The 17457-nt window shown below is 37.9% G+C and overlaps 1 protein-coding gene and 1 non-coding gene across 3 annotated transcripts in view; one reads left to right on the top strand and one right to left on the bottom strand.

Moving 5' to 3' along the window:
• ADAMTSL1 (ADAMTS like 1) overlaps positions 1 to 17457 on the bottom strand; it is a 1110365-nt gene that overhangs the window by 744318 nt on the left and 348590 nt on the right. The gene's annotated exons all lie outside the window — the stretch shown is intronic.
• LOC138434967 (U6 spliceosomal RNA) lies at positions 15771 to 15877 on the top strand. The gene has a single exon (XR_011255013.1). It is a non-coding gene; the product is annotated as a U6 spliceosomal RNA (small nuclear RNA).

Below are 17457 nucleotides of genomic sequence, written 5' to 3'. Positions count from 1 at the left end.
GCCACTGCTGAGTTTTCCAAGTTTGCTGGCATATCAAGTACAGCACTTTCACCGCAGCATCTTTTAGGATTTAAAATAGCTCAACTGGAATTCTACCACCGCCACTAGCTTTGTTCATAGTGATGTTTCCTAAGGCACACTTGACTTTGCATTCCAAGATGTCTGGCTCTAGGTGAGTGATCACATCATCATGGTTATCTGGGTCATGATCTTTTTTTGTATAGTTCTTCTGTGTATTCCTGCCACCTCTTCTTAATATCTTCTGCTTCTGTTAAGTCCATACCATTTCTGTCCTTTATTGTGCCTATTTTTGCATGAAATTGTTCCCTTGTTTTCTCTAATTTTCTTGAAGAGATCTCTAGTCTTTCCCATTCTATTGTTTTCCTCTATTTCTTTGCACTGATAACTGAGAAAGGCTTTCTTATCTGTCCTTGCTATTCCTTGAAATTCTGTGTCAAATGGGTATATCTTTCCTTTTCTCCTTTGCCTTTAACTTCTCTTTTCTCAGCTATTTGTAAGGCCTCCTCAGACAACCATTTTGCCTTTTTTCATTTCTTTTTCTTGGGGATGGTCTTGATCACTACCTCCTGTACAATGTCAGAAACCTCCGTCCATAGTTCTTCAGGCATTCTATCAGATCTAATCCCTTGAACCTATTTTTCACATCCACTGTGTGATCATAAGGGATTTGATTTAGGTCATACCTGAATGGTCTAGTGGTTTTCCCTACTTTCTTCAATTTAAGTCTGAATTTGCCAATAAGGTGTTCATGATCTGAGCACAGTCAGCTTCCAGTCTTATTTTTGCTGACTGTATAGAGCTTCTCCATCTTTGGCTGCAAGGAATATAATCAATCTGATTTTGGTATTGACCATCTGGCGACGTCCATGTGTAGAATCTTCTCTTGTGTTGTTGAAAGAGGGTGTTTGCTATGACCCTCTTTTTTGCTATGTTTTTTGCTAGGTGTTTGCTATATTGGAAGACGGTGTTTGCTATGGAAGGGGGTGTTTGTATGACTTTACCTTAGACCCTTTCTTAGTATGGGGTTTGAGACCACTAACTCCGTTCTCGTGATGGAGTCTCCCAGGAAGAAGAAAGCTCACAATCTGAACTTGCAGTGAGCTGACAAAACTTGCTTGAGGTGCCTCTCTTGCTTTGTTGACTGCTGTTCCGTTTGTGAATCAGAGTTCTCTGTGGGGACGGTAGGAGCCGGTCGCCCTGCCCGCTGCCATTCAGAAGCGCCCTCTGCAGGTTAGCTGTACAATAGCAGGGCCAATGGAACACATGGGGGCTGTCATACCACAAACCTACTTGGTTGAAAGGCTCTAAGTCAAGTTAATAAACCATTAAAATATTCCACCTCCCCACCACAATAAATAAACCTCCATGACAACAAAATTGAAAAAGTGTAAAACTATGTTTTTTAATGACTGATAGTCAGTGGAACACCAAAGATGACTCATTAGTACTGTGTATGTCCCAACTGTCGATGGGTCAGCAATGCTGAGATGAGTCATAAAATAAACACATACATAACTCATAGATATTATATGTGTATTGCATAAAATTTCATTTTACTGGCCTCCATTTTTATAAAATATGATATGATATTATGGTTAAGATGTTCACATAGATTTTCTTATATTGACAGTAATGCTAAATTAAGTCATCTTACTTGAGTCATGGGACTTCTTATATTCATTTTATTAGTTCAGATAAATTTCTTTCTACTGAGACAATAACTTGGAATTGTCAATAAAATTCTTATTGTAAATTGAATTTTTTAAAATGCCCCATTAATTTTATATATTGCTTTAATGTTCAAACACTGTAATAAAAGCAGATATGAAAATTTTTCATTTTGTCGAAAATATAACAACAATTTCATCATTCAAACTGCCACGCATTTTTAACTTCCATTATCTCCTAAAGCAATATCTAGATCCATAAAGCATTTAGGTTCTCTTCTTTCAAATTTTTCAATACTGAGTTATAAAGAAACTAAAGCCAGCCGTAAGTTTCTCAATTTAGAAAAATCTTGCAGTTAAGACTACCCCTTGATCCATGGTAGCCAGAAAATAACGGTGACAGAAATTAGTTTCAGGACTACATAAACACAAATCCTTCACTTTAGAGTGTTCATCACATTTATTGGAGTGCCACTTTTGTTAAGCACCTTCCCAGTTTATTTTTATTTAGTAAGATTGTTTTCTCAATAAAATATTTTAAGTCCTTTACCAAATGAATTAAAAAAAAAAAAAGGTGAAAAAGTAAAAGTGTTAGTCACTCAGTCATGCCCAGCTCTCTGCGAACAGACCCTATGGAGTGTAGTCTGTCAAGCTCCTCTGTCCATGGAATTTTCCAGACAAGAATACTGAAGTGGGTAGCCATTCTCTTCTCCAGAGGATCTTCCCAACCCAGAGATTAAACGCGTCTCCCACACTGCAAGCATACTCTTTACTATCTGAGCCACCAGGAAAGTCCCAAAATATTTTAAGTCCTTTATCAAATGTAGTAATAAACAAATGTTAATATTTTGCAGATTTTATAAAATAAAACTTTTGCAAACATTATGAATATCAAGCAAGAGTTTGCACTAAATTAATTCTGGATAGCATACATTCAAAATTAGTTTCTGCAAAAGGCCATATTCACTTTTTATTTATGCATTTTTAAGATGCCCAATAACTGTTCTAGTATGTCTTCTATAAATTTAATCTAAATGTTTTGGTAACATTGAGCTGGCATTGCCAGGCGTTGGGTGTAGTGGCTGTAATGTTAATTTTGATATTTGTTTCATCAAGATGTTTTATATTTGGACAGATCCAAAAAAACATGGTGCATGATCTCTGTATTATTCCAAAGGATATCATGGCTATGAGTACATTAGAATCTATACCTTCTAGTAACAAACTCACTAAGTAATTTTCAATCAGCTACTTGGAAATAAATCATATTTGACTTTGGTACATTTTTTAATAATACATAGTATAATTATGTTCAACATTATATTTCAAATAAAAAAGAAAAATTAAAAACTACTTTGGTGAACATGATTCTGGGTAGAATGATGGACACAGTAGAGACATATGGTTGTTAGAAAGAGAAGAAGAAAATGTGCGATGATAATTTGACCCTAAAAAACTGGCTTACAGTCAAGAGCTAACCATGTATCTTGTAATATAATCTAATACAGCAAATAAATTAAAAACTGCAATTAAAATTCTTGGGAAGCAGATTCCATCTTCCAGGTCTCCCAGGTACAATATCCTCTAACCTAGGTATCCCCACATGTACTACCTTGAAAATCTTTAAGTTCCTGTAGAGACTTAGGAAGACTGATTTACTCATTAGAGTTTTTTAAAATTTGGCAGAAAATATCCTAAATTTCTAGCTATAGCTATGGAGAAGAAGAAAATAAAAAAGATCTTTACCTTTTATTGTCAAATCACTGGATCCAAGAGTTCTAACCTCAAGCTCCTTTTCAGCTAGAGGAGATTGCTCTTCTCACTACAGCAGTTTCCCCTTGAGCTGAGCACTGAGGGAAGGTACCACGAGAGGGCGCCCGGAGTTTGCAACTTAAAGGCTATTCAGCCAGCAACAGCCAGTGCTCTACCTGACAGGCATCAGCTTTAGTTCAGTCCCTAAGAAGGTCCCTTAACCATCAGAGCTCCAATGAAACAAGATCATGAGTCTATAAATATGTTTTGCTTGACCTCAAAAGAAGAGAGAACAAGAATCTTGTCAGCTCCAGAAGTCTACAGTCTTAGTCTACCATCCAAGCAGGTGAGAAAGATATTAAACAGATCCTAAAGAGAGCAAAGGCTTAAGAACAGAGCTGGTAACTTATAGGTTCTTTCACTCAAATTGTGCAGATTAGCAAATTTTGGGTCTGATGAGTGTGTATAGGAGAATTTCTGCCAAAATATCAAACACTAACTTACTTTTAAGAGCATGTGCTAATTGTCAAGTACTGCATTATTTAAACTCAGGCTGAGTTGACCTTATATAACAGTTTAGTTCAGTCACTCAGTCATGTTCGACTCTTTGTGACCCTAAGGACTGCAGCATGCCAGGCCACCCTGTCCAACACCAACTCCTAGAGTTTACTAAAACTCATGTCCATCAAGTTGGTGATACCATTCAACCATCTCATCTTCTGTCGTCCCCTTCTCCTCCTGCCTTCAATCTTTCCCAGCATCAGACTCTTTTCAAATGAGTCAGCTCTTTATATCAGGTGGCCAAAGTATTGGAAGTTCAGTTTAACAATCAGTCCTTCCTATGAATATTCAGGATTGATTTCCTTTAGGACGGACTGGTTGGATCTCCTTGCTGTCCAAGGGACTCTAAGAGTCTTCTCCAACACCACAGTTCAAAAGCATCAATTCTTTGGCACTCAGCTTTCTTTGTAGTTCAACTCTCACATCCATACATGACTACTGGAAAACTATAGCTTCACTTAGATGGAATTTGGTTGGCAAAATAATATTTCCAATTTTTAATATGCTGTCTAGGTTGGTCATAGCTTTTCTTCCAAGGAGCAAGCATCTTTTAATTTCATGGCTGCAGTCACCATCTGCAGTGATTTTGGAGCCCAGGAAAATAAAGTCTCTCACTATTTCCCCATCTATTTGCCATGAAGTGATGAAACATCAATAGTTTGGCCACCTGATGCAAACAGCTGACTCATTTGAAAAGACCCTGATGCTAGGAAAGATTGAGGGTAGGAGGAGAAGGGGATGACAGAGGATGAGATGGTTGGATGGCATCACTGGCTCAATGAACATGAGTTTGTGTAGGCTCTGGGAGTCGGTGATGGACAGGGAGGCCTAGTATGCAGCAGTTCGTGGGGTCGCAGAGTCAGACACGACTAAGCAACTGAACTGATGGGACCGGATGCCATGATCTTCGTTTTCTGAATGTTGAGTTTTAAGCCAACTTTTTCAGTCTCCTCTTTCATTTTCATCAAGAGGCTCTTTAGTTCTTCTTCACTTCCTGCCATAAATGGGGGGTCATCTGCATATCTGAGGTTATTGATATTTCTCCCAGAAATCTTGATTCCAGCTTGTGCTTCTTCCAGCCCAGCATTTCTCATGATGTACTCCACATATAAGCTAAATAAGCAGGGTGACAATACACAGCCTTGACGTACTGCTTTCCCAATTTGGAGCCAGTCTGTTGTTCCATGTCCAGTTCTAAATGTTGCTTCTTGACCTGCATACAGATTTCTCAGGAGGGAGGTCTGGTGGTCTGGTATTCCCATCTCTTTAAGAATTTTCCACAGTTTGTTGTGATCACACAGTCAAAGGCTTTGGCATAGTCAATGAAGCAGAAGTAGATATTTTTATGCAGCTCTTTTTCTTTTTCAATGATCTGACAGATGTTGGCAATTTGATCTCTGGTTTTCTGCCTTTTTAAAATCCAGCTTGAACATGTGGAAGTTCACAGTTCATGTACTGTTGAAGTCTGGCTTGGAGAATTTTGAGCATTACTTTGCTAGTGTGTGTGATAAGTACAATTGTGCAGTGGTTTGAACATTCTATGGCATTGCCTTTCTTTGGGATTGGAATGAAAACCAACTTCTTCTAGTCTTGTGGCCACTGCTGAGTTTTCCAAATTTGCTGGCATATCGAGTGCAGCACTTTCACAGCATCAGCTTTTAGGATTTGAAATAGCTCAACTAAAATTCCATTACCTCCACTAGCTTTTTTATAGTGACATTTCCTAAGGCCCACTTGATTTTGCATTCCAGGATGTCTGGCTCTAGGTGAGTGATCACACCATCGTGTATCTGGGTCATGACGATCTTTTTTGTATAATTCTTCTGTGTATTCTTTTCACCTCTTCTTAATATCTTCTGCTTCTGTTAGGTCTATACCATTTCTGCCCTTTATTGAGCCCATCTTTGCATGAAATATTCCCATGGTATCTCTAATTTTCTTGAAGAGGTCTCTAGTCTTTCCCATTCTGTTGTTTTCCTCTATTTCTTTGCACTGATCGTTGAGGAAGGCTTTCTTATCTCTCCTTGCTATTCTTTGGAAATCTGCATTCAAATGAGTATATCTTTCCTTTTACATTTGCCTTTGGCTTCTCTTCTTTTCATAGCTATTTGTAAGGCCTCCCCAGATAAGCATTTTGCCTTTTTGCATTTCTTTTTCTTGGGATGGTCTTGATCACTGCCTCTTGTACAATGTCAGGAACCTCCCCCGTCCATAGTTCTTCAGGCACTCTATCAGATCTAATCCCTTGAACCTACTTTTCACATCCACTGTGTGATCGTAAGGGATTTGATTTAGGTCATACCTGAATGGTCTAGTGGTTTTCCCTACTTTCTTCAATTTAATTCTGAATTTGGCAATAAGTTATTCATGATCTGAGCACAGTCAGCTCCTGGTCTTGTTTTTGCTGAATGTATAAAGCTTCTCCATATTTGGCTGCAGAGTATAATCAGTCTGATTTTGGTGTTGACCATCTGGTGATGTCCATGTATAGAGTATTCTCTTGTGTTCTTGGAAGAGGGTGTTTGCTATGACCAGTGCATTCTCTTGGCAAAACTCTGTTAGCCTTTGCCCTGCTTCATTCTGTACTCCAAGGCCAAATTTGCCTGTTACTCCAGATATTTCTAGACTTCTTGCTTTTGCATTCCAGTCCCCTATAATGAAAAGGACATCTTTTTTGGTTGTTAGTTATAGAAGGTCTTGTAGGTCTTCATAGAACCATTCAACTTCAGCTTCTTCAGCATTACTGGTAGGGGAATAGACTTGGATTACTGTGATATTGAATGGTTTGCCTTAGAAATGAACAGAGATCATTTTTGTCATACATAATACTGTTAACATAAATATAGGAGGTTTCATATGATAATATCCCTAAGGCAAGGAATTTGCACTTCCGATCATGAGCTGCAAATTTTATTTATAAAGGCAAAATGGAAATATGACTTTCAGATATTCTGTCCCAAATATTTTTAGCATTATGATTGATGTAAAAACTTTTTTCATGTTGAAAAATGTCTCACCTGGTGTCAGCATTCATTGCCTGACTATCTATGAGCCACTGTCCACAATACAAAGGTGGAACCTGCTGCAGAGCCAAAAGTTATCTTGCCTTTGGATGGAAGTCAAACTACACATTGCAGGAAATATATAATTTAGTGGCTTCTTATACTTTTGATGTGTACATGTTTTTTAAAAGGACAAAAATCAATTTATATAGTTATTTGCAATTGCATATGTTAAAATTACAAAAGGAAGATTGTACCAAGTCATTGCAATAACTTTTTAAATTATACTTGAGCCTGATTAACTCAATCTTCTTCAAGACCAGCAAGTTGAACCTGGTATTTGATAAAATTGATGGGTAAAATATTACTTCTATGAAGGTTTTTTTTTTTTTTTTGGTGGTTGGTCAACATGAACTAGTTACAAATACCTTTGCCAAACATGACCTATACAAAATTTAAAATCTTGGGAACACATGGGTTTAGTCACATCACATAGGAAACACTGGTTCAGGAGGTTAGATCACAGTCTCAGTACACAGAAATGTTGCTATAAATGTAAAGGGTGCAAATTATCATTAATAATTCTTTATTCTTGCCATTACCCTTGTTTCATAAGGAACACCAGACTGATGTGATTTATGAATCATTCGTTCACCAACAATAACCTCAGTTACCCTGTTAGGAGGTGGACAGTGACTCAGCTCACTTCTATTTTTTTAAACTTTCATATTCTATTTTCAAAAATGAAGAAGTGAGTAAAGAATAATGCCAATACTGTGGAGCATTTGAAATCTTTACATCTCATAAATTAAAACCATAAATTCACAATGTAATTATGCGATTTGTAGGATAATTACAGAATAGTATACGAAACAACTATTGTATAGTGCCCTACAGACTATACTATGTAGTGAAGGACACAGATCTACGGTTACAGAATGAACATCTTTCAATTCCCTTAGTGTATCTCTGTGTATAGAACTTCATACAATAGATGATGATACTACGGAAACCTTTCGAGCATGTGAGGGCTGACCGAGGGGCATTCATCCCACCCTACTCACCCATGACAGTGGGAGACAGATTTGATTCTTGCCCTCACAAATCCTGAATTTGTGAGACAATCTTGAATTTGGGAGACAACTTTCCAATGGGCAATTTAGGGTACAAGATTGAGGCTGCTCTGAGGGCCATAGCTATTACAATAGGACAGAACAAGCATCAAAGAGGAAGCCCCAGTCTTGCTTGGAGAGTGTTCTGAGCTGAAACTTCAAGGATAGAACAGGAGTTATCCAGTGGAATAACAGGTAGAGAGAGTCCAACAGGCTGGAAGGGCATGCCCAAACACATGGAAATTTTCACATACACACGTATATGTGTGTGTATATATATATATATATATATATATATATATATATATATATGAATCACTTTTCTGTACACACAAAAGTAACAGGACATTGTAAATTAACTATACTTCAATTAAAAATAGCTGAAGATTAAAAATAAGATATAAATAAATGAAAGGAAAAACCATATGTACTACATAGATTTGAAGACTTGATATAAATTAATAACTCATATAACTCAATATAAAGTTAATGAATCTCTCCTCTGCCCTCAAAAAAGTTAAAGGAGGGACTTTTAGCATCAAGGTTAGATTTTTAGTCCCAAGTTCAGAATTGTGACATATACCTATTGAACATTCAGTTTGGAAATCCAGGCAGGACGTTCTCAAAAAAATCGATTAGGAGATTTTCAATCCCAAAACCAGAGGGGTTTTCATTTTGTTTGTTGTTGTTTTTTTTTAATAAAATATTCTATGACAGAGATAATGAAGCTACATAAATAAAACATTTGTTTGAGAACAGTGGTTTTCAAGTTTGAAACGGCTTCTACCCATCTGGCTTATGAAATTCATTTCGTGGGCCTTAGGACTGGCATTCTTAGAATAAAACAAAATAGGAAAAAAACAGAAACAGAAAGAAAATATCTGAGAATGTCCCACATATTAATAATGCTATTTTGTGAAATATCTATTTCAGTTTGTGTATGTGAGAAGTGGGGGAGCAACATATTTCTTACTATATGTCTGGTCATAGTCACAAAATTTTTGATAACACACTGACATAGAAATTAACCAAAAAAGCTGCTGAATCATAAACTTGAAGACATTTTGAGAATGAAGAAAGAGTGGTGACATGAAAACTTCAGTGCTTTGGAGAAAAGGAGACAGAAGATTAACTGAGGAGGGTTTAAAGATTTGGGACCATTCAATAGCATTCTGGGCTTCCCTGGTGGCTCAGATGGTAAAGAATCCACCTTCAGTGCTGGAGACTGGGATTCAATCTTTGGGCCAGGAAGACCTCCTTGGGGAGGAAATGAATGACAGGCTAATCCAGTATTCTTGTGGAGATAATTTCATGGACAGAGGAGCCTGACAGGCTAAATAAAGTTCATGGGGTCGCAAAAGAGTGGGACATGACTGAGTGACTAACACACACACAATAGTATTCTTGGGTTTCAGGCTATAGTATTTATTCAACTAGCGTCTATCTGTGAAGCTGGGATGTCTTCCTCTGTCTGCCCAGCTGGTTCTGGTACATCCAGATGCACCAAAAATGGCTTAAACATCACTCCCTCATATCTTCCTTACTGCTTCCCTATTCACAGTCTCTCATTCTGCCTTTCATCTTTCCTTTATAACACTTATCACAATTATATATTCATTCGTGTTCCTCTGTTTCTCTCTTGGTTTCCAAACAAACTTTAAACTCAATGGTCAGGTTTCACTTCTGTTGTTAATTGCTACATAATGCCTGCAAATTCACATTCAAGGGCTGGAGAGGCAGGAGAAACTGCGAAAGACTTTGATGGGCAAAAAGATAATGGGGCATTCCTGTCCAGCACACCCTTCAGTGTTTTCTGAGCAGTTCACTACCTGAGTTAATTTCAGTCCTGTATACTGAAGGAAACTGAGAGTAGTATAAATAATTCTCATCCATAGAAATGCAAGTGGTCTTGGTGAATATGCAACTGATTAATACCCATGGATATTGACTAGTTTTATGCTATTAACAAGCTCATCTCAGTATTCCTGATTGCCTATATAGGTGACTTCTTTGAGTTCTTTTTTTAAAATCAGTTGTAAAATGTTCACATTTCTCTCATAAACTAATGTTATAAAAATCTTTGATATGTGCTCATATTATATTATATGCTGCTGCTGCTGCTAAGTCACTTCAGTCGTGTCTGACTCTATGCAACCCCATAGACGGCAGCCCACCAGGCTTCCGCATCCCTGGGATTCTCCAGGCAATAAAACCAGAGTGGGTTGCCATTTCCTTCTCCAATGCATGAAAGTGAAAAGTGAAAGTGAAGTTGCTCAGTCATGTCTGACTCTTAGTGACCCCATGGACTGCAGCCCACCAGGCTCCTCCGTCCATGGGATTTTCCAGGCAAGAGTATTGGTGTGGGGTGCCATTGCCTTCTCTGGTTATACTGTATGAGAGTCATGATTTCATCTTTAAAAAATTATACTCTAATAGGAGTGGGGGGAAAGAGGAAAGGAAGAATATGGAGCCTTGGCTAGCAGGAAAGGATCCTTGGCCACGGCTGAGGGCTGGTGTGACCCAGTTGTGGTTATATTAAGAGGAGAGACTGATGGAAGGAAGAGAGGTAGCAATCAGAAAGAAGGGCCATTTGACAAGCTTAACAGGAGACAGCAATGTAGCACTGTTATGAGAGTTTGTTGTAAACAGAGACGTAAGTCTAAATAAAATATGACATGTGGGAACCAATACGTGTTCTTTCCACACAGTCTGGCAGGGCTTTCCATGTTTAGAGTCCACAGTCTAGAATACCTGACATAGTTTCAGAGGTGGTTCAGAAGAAAGTTCTATTTTTTTTTTCCATTGTCTATCTGCAAACAGGAATATATTCCACCAAATTCAACTACTAAAAAAATGAACTAATTATTCATTATGATACGTCACTCAGAGTTCAGAAGAATTCCTACAGAGAAGTCAGTTTTATCTTGGCTGTGTCAGTCTCTCAGTCATGTCTGACTCTTTGCAACCCCATGGGCTATAGCCCACCAGGCTCCTCTGTCCATGGGATTCTCCAGACAAGAATACTGGAGTGGGGAACCACTCCCTTCTCCAGGGTGTCTTATTGATCCAGGAATCAAACCCAGGTCTCCTGCACTGTAGATGAATTCTTTACCATCTGAGCTATCAGGGAAACCCTGATTATCACCATTATCTAGCAAAAAGCAATTGGAAGTGTGTTTAAATGAGCAAGGGTATCTTTCACTAAGGGAAAAAAATGACATCAGTAAAGCTAACACTTGCATTTCTTCAACACCACCAACCTGTTAATTAGAATGGCTAAGATCCTTAAATAGAATTCAAGTGGTTTATTTCAATTCCAAAATTAAGCTAATTGGAGCTTCCCTATAACTTTATAAAATTAAATTCCATTTACTAAATCTGGACACAGAGTTTGAACAGAATTTGGTTTTGGTTCCATGGTCTAAATATTTATAATAGGTCTCAAATGAGAGTTCACATACCTCTGAGTAAAAGGTACCAATTCTATAACAAAAAGGCATTTGCTACACATTCCAGCAGTAACATAAAATGCATACATGTGCCATATTCAGCGGGACAATAGTGAGGCTTCTACCAATGGTATAATGCATAATAATAAACCCAAGTGGTTTCTTGCAGTCATTACAATCAAGTCTGTCTGGCATGAATTTTGTATTCACTTTCCTCACAAAGATTTTTTTTTTCCAACTGTAAGCAAACATAACACTTCAAAAGGCAAAAAAGGCAACTTGCACGATGTTCCTACAAGTTCATACAACACAGATTTGAATTTGCAACATGCTCAGACACTCATGCATGCATCCTGGCATAATATAAACTTAAACCACAATCAGTAAGTAATGCTTTCCTCTAGACAGCATTTCACAAGTCACACAACATATCTGAGTACATCACCTTCCTCACAATTTTATAAAGTCACTCACTGTTATCATCCCCATCTTACAGATGAAGAAATCAAGGTTAGAAGTCTGGTTTGTGGCCACAGAACTGAAAAGAGGCAAAGTCAAGTATCAATTAAGGTTTTCTGTTTCCAATTTTCATGTTTCACTCTCTAAACATAATTCATTCAGGTAAAACAAAGACTATGACATGTTCACCATTGCAATGAAAGCCATTCATACTCCCTGGATTAAAGTTCCAAGTCCACCACTTATTAGATATGTGTTTTTAGTCAAGTTACTTAATATCTCTGTGCCTGTTTCACAGAGATTTGAGATAACTGTAAATTTGAGATAACTGTATCCCCTATCCCAAGCATTGCCATAAGGATTAAAATACTTATGAATCCCTTAAAACAGTATCTGGCACCTAGTAAAGAAAATACTACTCTTCAAGTTTCAGCATACCAAAGTAAAACAGTGACCCCAAATGCCTGCTTCATTACCTGGACATCTGCTGACTCATGTATCTGATGGTCCACAGGCTGCAGGTGCAGGAAGATGGAACTTCCAGCACTGATGCCCGCATGCTCTCCAGGAATCCTGCCACAAGGGGTTGGGGAGCTTCCTTTTCTACCTTTTATTGGGCAATTTCATAGTGTCCTATCCAAAGTCATGGAGGAATGCTGCCACTTGGAACTCAGCCTTCTTCCAGCCTGGGGTAATAATTATATGGTATGTTTTAAGAAGTCATACTCTTTTCTGTCTTAATTTGTTGAACATAACAGCTGCCACTTACTGAGCAACTATGAGATGTACCACATGTGCTAGGTGTTTTCACCCAGTTTTGTACTCCTTACAAAGTATCCATCATTACCTCCATTTACAAAGCAGAACTCAAAGGAGTCAATTTATCCAAAGACATGGCAAGTTGTAAAATCAGCATTCAGTTGGTTCACAGCTGCTTTCTAACTCCAAAACCCCTGCCCCTGACATCCTACAGTGCTTCCTCCGAATCGTGCCATATCCATGTACCCTATCTTGCATTATCCTACAACAAAATCCAATTGATCCTATTTTGTTTTATGCTCTTCTTTGTTTCAAAAGGACTGGAGACCCATTATGCAAATATATGGACCAAATATCAATTTTCTAAAAGGATGGAAAAGAGAAACAAGAGTGGAAACCAGACAAAAAGTTAGTCTATAAAACACACTCAATAAAGGTGTGTGAAAATGGCTAGTACTGGACTATGTTTCAACTTCCCATTAGCAATGAAGAATTAACCCCTTCTCCTCTACTGTGGGAGGAGCATGAAACATTAGGATTATGTGGCAGAAGGTGGGTCCAGGAACATACTAGTTACTGTTGAATACAGCAGTGCTGAACTATTAAAAAACCACCATTAATTAGCCAAGCAGACCTGACTCCTAATTTCAATTTGACCACTAACTATCTGGGGGATTTTAAGTTAGCTTTTTCACCTGTAAAACTGTGTTTATCTCACAAGGTAATTCAGAGCACTAAATGAGTGGTGGACTATAAAGTATACTGTCTGACAAATAACATAAGTACTCAGTAATTGCTAACTAGTTTTAGGATAATAGTCATGTATGGATGTGAGAGTTGGACTATAAAGAAATCTGAGTGCTGAAGAATTGATGCTTTTGAACTATGGTGTTGAAGAAGACTCCTAAGAGTTCCTTAGACTGCAAGGAGATCCAACCAATCCATCCTAAAGGAAATCAGTCCTGAATATTCATTGGAAGGACTGATGTTGAAGCTGAAACTCCAATACTTTGGCCACCTGATGCAAAGAGCTGACTCATTTGAAAAGACCCTGATGCTGGGAAAGATTGAAGGCGGGAGGAGAAGGGGACGACAGAGGATGAGATGGTTGGATGGCATCACTGACTCAATGGACATGAGTTTGAGTAAACTCTGGGATTTGGGGGCCTGGTGTGCTGCAGTCCATGGGGTCGTAAAGAGTCGGACACGACTGAGCAGCTGAACTGAACTGAACTGAACTGAAGCTTTCCTCCTTTTCACCTTTTATTTATCTCCCTCTTGCCTTCTTCTTTCCCTTCTTTTTACTTTCCTTCCTTTTCTGGTCAATCCCCTAGAGAATTTATCTCGATTCTATCCAGGTCAAGAGATTGCTATATATTGTAGGGATCAACTCTAAGGTGCCACTGAAGATAGCCAAGTTCTAGCTAAAGAAAAGTGAGGATGCAAAATAATTAGATATGTCTTCTGGATTAAGAAATTCATATCCTTAACATGGAGTGGACAAATAGGTATTTTAATGCCTACAAGCCAAGGATATAAGACAGAATAAAGAAACTGAAGGAAACAGGCACTGAACTCTGGACACGATATGGTGAAAGAAGAGCTAGGAATCTGCATAGGGTATTTCAGGAGCATGGAGATGAGAGGATCACATACAATAATGAACAATTATAATAACATACTTGTTAAAGTCAAAAGAGAACAAAAGGGGGTTTTGTTTGTTTTTACTAAGAGCTTCAAGAGTAACTTGAGAAAGAAGGAAAGATAGGAAGAAACAGGTAAGAGGAAAAAAGGGAATGCAGGATCATGGGCAGCAAACACACTCCAGCATCCTCAGCTCCCTTGATTCCGTATCAAGCACCTGCAGGGTTCTGAGAATCTAAATCAAATATATACTATACACTTTACGCTGGCAAATGCCTTAAATCAAAGAAGGTGACAGGAGTCAAGGACAAAAGGTGTATCAGCTTCTAATGAACATCTTCGTGGCCAGAGGTTCCAAATTTTGACTTCTGCAATGAACACATGATCCCTAGTAAACATCAAGATATCACAAAACTAACGCTGGGAAGTTTCCATATAAAAATTTGAGAACTTGGCTTATTGTGAAGAACTCTCTTGATTCCAAGTGTCGCGAGACTAGGATTTCAGAAGAGACTGCTAGTGTTTACCTGCTCCACACGAGGGGAACACATTCACAGGGAAGAAGAGCATGGCATATGGGGCAAGCACAGGCTTTGGAACCAGAGACCTGCATGATTTTTTTCCCCTGTGGGACCTTGGCCATGTTTCCTGACCTCTCTGTGCCCCAGACTCCTCAAGGCTGACATGAGAATTAAGCCTAATAACTGTAAATCATGTAATAGAGATGAAATACAAGAGACAGTAGAATTTGGGGGGGGGGTAAATCAAAACAAAAAGAGGGGTCATAAATCCATTATTGTATTTATTGAAAATAGTAACAGTAAATGATATTTGTTTTGGGAAACACAGATTCTGAGAACTGTAAAAAATCATCTCCTAAGAAGTCACTGTATTTTTTCATTTTTACCTTTCTTAGTTCTGAAATCAATTAGACTGGTAAGTCATATTTCTAAGAGCATTATAATATATATAATTATAACAGATGCTTAAAGTCCTTTGATGGCTTTTAAATTGTTTTAAAAGAGTAAAATCAGTGTTTACATGCTGCCCCCAAGCAATAATTCTGTCAGATCTCCTTAAGACAGTACTGAGCTTGATCCCTCCTTGGAAGGGAACCCTGCAACAAGACACAGGGTATGCCCACAACTCTGAACTCATGTTGGTGGCTCCATTGTGGGTCTGGTTCCACCCTCCTCAGTCTGTGGGAAACTTACAAAAGATAATTTTGGTAAAACTCTGCCTGTTGCACTCTGCCTGTTGAAATGCCCAATTCTAATATCAACCCAATTATACTCATTCCTCCTCACCAGGGCCACAGTATACGTACATTAAAAAGGACATAGAGTGCTCGCTTCAACAGCACATATACTAAAATTGGAACGATACAGAGAAGATTAGCATGGCCCCTGCGCAAGGATGACATGCAAATTCGTGAAGCGTTCCATATTTTTAATCAATGTAATTCACCACATTAACAAATTGAAGAATAAAAACCATATGATTATCTCAATAGATGCAGAGAAGGCCTTTGACAAAATTCAACATCCATTTATGATAAAAACTCTCCAGAAAGCAGGAATAGAAGGAACATACCTCAACATAATAAAAGCTATATATGACAAACCCACAGCAAACATTATCCTCAATGGTGAAAAATTGAAAGCATTTCCCCTAAAGTCAGGAACAAGACAAGGGTGCCCACTTTCACCGCTACTATTCAACATAGTTCTGGAAGTTTTGGCCACAGCAATCAGAGCAGAAAAAGAAATAAAAGGAATCCAAATTGGAAAAGAAGAAGTAAAACTCTCACTGTTTTCAGATGACATGATCCTCTACATGGAAAACCCTAAAGACTCCACCAGAAAATTACTAATCAATGAATATAGTAAAGTTGCAGGATATAAAATCAACACACAGAAATCCCTTGCATTCCTATACACTAATAATGAGAAAGTAGAAAAAGAAATTAAGGAAACAATTCCATTCACCATTGCAACGAAAAGAATAAAATACTTAGGAATATATCTACCTAAAGAAACTAAAGACCTATATATAGAAAACTATAAAACACTGATGAAAGAAATCAAAGAGGACACTAATAGATGGAGAAATATACCATGTTCATGGATCGGAAGAATCAATATAGTGAAAATGAGTATACTACCCAAAGCAATTTACAAATTCAATGCAATCCCTATCAAGCTACCAGCCATATTTTTCACAGAACTAGAACAAATGATTTCAAGATTTGTATGGAAATACAAAAAACCTCGAATTGCCAAAGCAATCTTGAGAAAGAAGAATGGAACTGGAGGAATCAACTTGCCTGACTTCAGGCTCTACTACAAAGCCACAGTCATCAAGACAGTATGGTACTGGCACAAAGACAGACATATAGATCAATGGAACAAAATAGAAAGCCCAGAGATAAATCCACACACATATGGACACCTTATCTTTGACAAAGGGGGCAAGAATATACCATGGAGTAAAGACAATCTCTTTAACAAGTGGTGCTGGGAAAACTGCTCAACCACTTGTAAAAGAATGAAACTAGATCACTTTCTAACATCACACACAAAAATAAACTCAAAATGGATTAAAGATCTAAATGTAAGACCAGAAACTATAAAACTCCTAGAGGAGAACATAGGCAAAACACTCTCAGACATAAATCACAGCAGGATCCTCTATGATCCACCTCCCAGAATGCTGGAAATAAAAGCAAAAATAAACAAATGGGATCTAATTAAAATTAAAAGCTTCTGCACAACAAAGGAAAATATAAGCAAGGTGAAAAGACAGCCTTTGGAATGGGAGAAAATAATAGCAAATGAAGCAACTGACAAACAACTAATCTCAAAAATATACAAGCAACTTATGCAGCTCAATTCCAGAAAAATAAACGACCCAATCAAAAAATGGGCCAAAGAACTAAATAGACATTTCTCCCAAGAAGACATATGGATGGCTAACAAACACATGAAAAGATGCTCAACATCACTCATTATTAGAGAAATGCAAATCAAAA

Source organism: Ovis canadensis, chromosome 2 (assembly GCF_042477335.2).
Source record: "Ovis canadensis isolate MfBH-ARS-UI-01 breed Bighorn chromosome 2, ARS-UI_OviCan_v2, whole genome shotgun sequence".
NCBI classification, from domain to species: Eukaryota; Metazoa; Chordata; class Mammalia; order Artiodactyla; family Bovidae; genus Ovis; species Ovis canadensis.
This window is presented reverse-complemented; position numbering and strand designations above follow the sequence as displayed.